The sequence below is a fragment of the Oryza brachyantha genome, chromosome 10, assembly GCF_000231095.2.
Source record: "Oryza brachyantha chromosome 10, ObraRS2, whole genome shotgun sequence".
Taxonomy (NCBI): domain Eukaryota; kingdom Viridiplantae; phylum Streptophyta; class Magnoliopsida; order Poales; family Poaceae; genus Oryza; species Oryza brachyantha.
In genome coordinates, this window is record NC_023172.2 from 5120026 (window position 1) to 5125646 (window position 5621).

At 45.7% G+C, this 5621-nt stretch overlaps 1 long non-coding RNA gene across 3 annotated transcripts; it reads right to left on the reverse strand.

Moving 5' to 3' along the window:
* Positions 1-267: 267 nt before the first annotated feature.
* On the reverse strand, positions 268-2611 carry LOC102711218. 3 transcript variants are annotated; one of them, XR_005812651.1, is made up of 5 exons: positions 2203-2611; positions 1590-1948; positions 931-1506; positions 747-791; positions 268-609 (listed from the first exon to the last, which is right to left on the reverse strand). It is a non-coding gene; the product is annotated as an uncharacterized LOC102711218 (long non-coding RNA). The 3 variants fall into 3 exon arrangements; XR_005812650.1 differs by having other exon boundaries at positions 2122-2611; XR_424033.3 differs by having other exon boundaries at positions 1590-2606.
* Between the last annotated feature and the right edge of the window lie 3010 nt (positions 2612-5621).

Sequence of the window (5621 nt, forward strand, 5' to 3'; positions counted from 1 at the left end):
GGGATTGAACGTACTAGCTTCCATAGATCTTAGACATAACCATTTCAAATGATTTGTAGTACATATAAAGTTCAAAAACATTTAGATTTTTTTTAAAATAAAATATCACAAAATCAAAATAAACAAATCAGACCAAGGAGACATTCATCCAGAACTATGAACCAGTAATTATGACATGATTTGAGTGATTTGCAGTTTCATAAAATGGCAAAAAGTAATATGAAACTGCAAACCATAACTATGAACCAGTAATTATGACAAGAATCATTTCGGCAAATAGGCATATGAATAATATATACATCCATCTGGTTCATATTGCATTCACAAACTGATGGCCTGTTGGTTGTCTCTCTCTCAAATTTTTTTAAGGACAGAGGATTATCTTAGGTACACTTTGACTCTGGAAGCAGCTCAAACAATGTCGTTAGGTGAAAGTGAAAGTAAACAGTCGATGGCTCATGGAAAAACGGCGCCTCAAGTTCGCAAAACTACATACTTCTCGATCGTGTTTTTTCTTTGTTCGCTAGAAAAGAAAAGAATTCAGACAGCGAGGATGCAGGGGTTTGTTCCGTGAGCACGATAGTTTCCTTGACAGCCTGACGACTTCACCTGCAGAAAGAAATGTACAATGGCTGAACAAGGTTTAGTAAATCAAATAAGCAAGCATTTCAGGACTGCACTAGGATGAGCACACAAATTCATGACCTAGGCTGAAGTGTTAAACTTACAAAAGTTTGAATGTGTACCTGAAAAACAGTATCCTGTTGGTCCAATGGTCATCCCAACATGGACTGTATTGTCAAGGCATTTGGATCATAAACAAGTGCAACACAAGACTAGAATTTCAGAATTAAATTAAGTACATGAGAATTGAATTTTAGAACTGCACAACTTAAGATGATGCTAGTAAAATCAGTAATTTAGACTTACCAGCATTGTTCTTAACCACACAAGACGAGTCAATGACCCTTGTTCTTAACCACACAAGACGAGTCAATGACCCTGCACTCATGAAGATCTCCCTATTCTGGGCATCCTTGAATATTCCAAAAGATTTGACTTTCTCATCAACTGAGAGATCATCCATCGATTCCACAATAGCAATGCAATTTCTTATTGAGCATTCATCAACTTTACTTGTCTCCGCCCTCGTCTTTGCCTCCTCCTCCTTTCTCATCTCTAAGTAGCTTCCCATCAAATCAAAAACATCATTTCTCCTATTTCTTTTCACAGGCTTATCTACCCTTTCTCTTGATACAGATTTTCTCTTGTTGCCATCCTTCTCTCCACAACCTCTTGAGGTGGTACCAATGTGGGTTTGCTGATTTTCATGCTCCATTGTATTTTCTTCTTCAACTTCAGTGGTCAAGCCTTCATAATCTTGAGGACCCCAATTCACATCAGGAAAGGAGTCACTTCTCTCAAGATAGTCACTCACTTGTGTAAGATTAGCATGTCTGGGCGGCTCGATAGAAGTGAAGTTCATGCTGCCCTCAGCAGTTTGCCCTGAAAAAAAGTTGTGATTCACTAATGCAGATAGATAAAACAATGCACAATCTGTTGGAAAAAATGCATAAGAGAAAATTTACCGTCATAGAGTTCACCCAACGCATCAAAGAGAGGAAAGGATTTGTTTTTGCTCTATGCCATATATGCCACCACAATTATCTTCATCACTAGATTCAGATTCACCATTTGACATAGAAATATCACTAATATCTGGATCTTGTGGCAATGTGCTTGTCTCACCACCACTCACATTCTCATTATTAACTTGATAAATCACCAATTGCATCTGACTGTGATCAAAAGAAGGGTTGCTATTGAGATTGTCCTCAACTTGAGCTTCACCTTGATTTTCATTTTGAGTTGTCTTCTTTGAACCACATCTTTCCAAAAAAAGCCTTCAGATCAACTGTAGGCCCCCTCCTCCTTTTCATTTCGAGACCTAAAGTGAAAATAAAATGACCCATCAATCTTCAATCGATTATGATTCAATTGTGGTAACATTCTAAGTTCTAACTTAAGAAATTGGCAATGCACTATGCACAAAATAAAAATTAAAAGTTCATGCCATCATACTTCAGTAACAAAATGAAATCAATCAGCTTGTAATCATACTTCAATAACAAAAATGAAATCAACCAATTTGGAGCTTCTGCTTGCTAATTTGTAGTCTGGACAGAGCACAGTGGAGGGTACTAGATGCAGGACGCCGACGATGGATGGCTGGCTGCAGCTCGCCTCGTCGGCTCGCCGCGACGCCGGCACTGCCGCCTCGGCGCTGATGGCCAGTCGCCCGTCAGCCGTCGCCCCCTCCTGGCTCCCGCTGCTGCTAGCCCTCTCGCAGGCTCGCAGCTCGCAGCGGCCGTGCGGCGCTACCTTGGCCGGCGGTGGCTCGGGCGCTTGGCCTGTCGGCCGGCTCGGCGGCTCCCCGGATCAGGGCGGCGGCTGGAAGGCTCCCGCGGTCCCGCCTCACCCTCGCCTCCCCGGCTGCCTGCGACCGGTGACCCTGCCCCGCCTAGCCACCTCGGCCTCGCCTGCTGCCGCCGTCTTCTTGGAACCAGCAACCGCCGCCGCCTTGCCTCCAGCCTCCAGCCGAACAGGACCACTGGAGGGGAGGAGTCACGAGCACTGCAGCAGCCAACCAACCTAGGGTTATCAATTTTTTGGGCCAAATGGGCCATGGGCTCTAGGGGAGAGGGGTAAAAATAAGAAAAATGGCCCAAGAAGGCTATTTTGGGCCTGTTTGGACTGAATTATGGTTTTCTTTTTATTTTTTGAATATACATGTGTATATGAAGTATATATATGATTTTTTTTCTAAAAATCTTGGGTATGCATCTGAATACCATGAATTATGGTGGGCCCGTCCCTACCCCACGCAAATAGGCTTTGTCATTTGATAGTGGTTCCCTCCCATTGGGCTGAGTTATTTTAAAGACCCGACACAAATAGCGGTTAAATTTGTCGCAGGTCTTAGAAATACCCGACACAAATATGCGATCAAGATATTTGTGTCGGTTAATGCCATTAACAGGCACAAATGACTACTCATTTGTGCCTGGTTTTCTTGCATGGAAAATTTTGGCGGTCTGTCCTTCCTATCTGTGTCGGGTATTGAGCACTCGCCATGGATGTCCTGGCTATTTTATGGTGTTGTGTGGTAGTGGAAAACACTTAGCATTTACTACTTTATAATCATACTCCTGTTATAATTGCAATAAAACATTGTTGTAACAATAATAATGCTTCTAGTTAAGATTGTTAGTACTAGAATATTATTATCACAATAATGTACGTATTAAATGGATGGTACATTGTGGATGCAAGTCCAAAATAGATTGATCTTTCAAGCATTACCACTCCTTTTTTTTCTGTCACCATTTCTTATTGCATATAAAACTTAATCCCCTTCACAATCACAGAATATTGCTCGCAAATACTCCAGAAATTTTAATTTGAAAAGTTTCATTAATTTGGAATTGCGTATAATCAGTATACACGTTGGCATTTGCATTAAATGCTAGACTTCTACCCTTTATTCAAAGTTTTCATAAAGATAGAAGGGCATTATAATAACACATTTTGAATTTCTGGAACACTCTCTCCTGATGGACCTGAGTAGCACTTCAGTGTCCAACAATAAGCACAACTGGGTACACACAGTGTAAAAAACCTGAAGGGTTGAATCTGCATAAATATACCAAATGCATCATAAGGGTCAGTAGGCCATGGCAGCCATTCATCTTGAATTTCTGGAGTAGTATGTCACGCCCTGAGTTTTACTCAAGCCAAGAATTAATTAAATAATCCATTAAAAATAATTTGTTAATTAAAGTTCAGGAGAAACTCAGTGTAATAAATTAATTTAATTAATTGGAAACTTTTCGGAATGTTCTAAAATGTCCGAAAAGCATTTTAAATTATTAACAGGACTTATATTTGAATTTCAGAGAATAAAATTTACTCAAATAACCTTAATAAAAATCGGCAAAATTGGAGGCAATTTCTTTTTTTCCCCTCCTTCCTTTTTCTTCTTTTTCCCTTCTCTCTTTTTCCTTTTTCCCTTTTCTTTTCCCCTTTTCCTTTTTTTTTCCTCCTTGGCCGAACTCCCCTCTGCCCCTTTCCCCTTTGCACGATCTCCCTTCCCCTCCTGGTTGGTCCGTGCATCCCTCCCTCTCCACCTAAAACTAATTCCAATCTATCTTTTATCACTTTGAAACCTTATCTATTCTTTTTTAATAGGAGATGGGTAACAAGATCTATCTCTAGCTTCCCCTATGAATACCCCCTACAGCCTGGCCTCTTTCCCTCGTCTCCCTCTCCCGTGCATCTCCAGTCGCCTCTTGCGCCTCCACTACAACTGTGCCGCCCCCTATCCAGCAGCTGCGCAGCAAGCCGCTAGCAGCCCTGCGGCATCCTTGTTCGCAGCACGTCGCCGGCTAGCCTCTCTCCACCAAATTTCAGGTTCGCATATGTTTTACTCATGCGAATCAATCTATTATTGATCTATCATGTAATTGCTTAGATTTTCTAATCTAATTAGCTAACGCGAGATTGATCTACGGTATGAAATTCAATTTCGTACACGTAGATTAGTTTAACGTTAAAGTCGTCTAATTCTAGTTTAGCGAGTCGTTAAATCTCAATTTAACGGGACGTTAACTCCTACCGTTGTTCCGCTAACAGTTCACGGTTTCACGTATCGAATCTAATTTGTCGTACGAATCTCTAATTCGTGCATGATGTGGTTCTGTCGTGTGAATGCGTGTACTGTCTGTAATTTCCCGAGTCGTGTCCCAACCGGCGCTCAAAGTCCTCAACACCTTCCCTTCGGCCCGTCTCCTCTCCTCCCCATTCCTCACCCCTGCCCACTCCTTCCTGCCTCCTCTCTCTCCCTTCAGTCTCCTCCCGCGTGGGCCGGCCCATCCTTGCAAGCACCCCGAGGTCTAGGTCGCCTCCCCTCTCCTCCCGGGCCACTAACAGGCGGGGTCCACCTGTCAGCCCCATCTTCCACCTCCAGCCGGCGCCTGCGCCTACACGCGTCACGCCCGCGTCTGCACCTTCGCACCGCCGTGTTTGCTCGTCCCGGCCGTGTGTCGCTCGCCTCGTCAGCGCGGCCTTGTGTCGTCGTCACTATCGCATTCGCCCGCCCTCCACCTCCTCTCGGCCACACCTTCTCACGATGCACCGCCGCGTCAGCCCCAGCCGATGCTGCCTCGGACGCGCTCGGCCGCAATGGCGCCATCGATCTCGCCGCCGTCGTGGCCATGCGCCGCTCGGCCGCCCCCCCCCCCCCACGTCCTCCCCTCCTTCGTCTTGCTGTGCCGCCTCACTGTGGCCGTCGCCACCGCGTCGCTGCGCCGCCTCCTCGCCGCGCCGTGCCAGCGCTCGCACCCCCCTCGCGCTTGCCCACATGCATGCCGTGCCCAGGCCACGGCGCCGCTAACCACCGCCCGCAATCCGCGCATCGCGCCAACCAACTCCCCGTCCTTCACGCACCTCGCCGTTGCGCTGAGCTGCATTGCCCCTCGCCGCGCCGGTTGTGCCTCGCCCGTGCCGCCGCGTCGTCGGTTGAGCCGCCTCTCCGCCCGCGCCAGCCCAACGGCTGCGCCGCA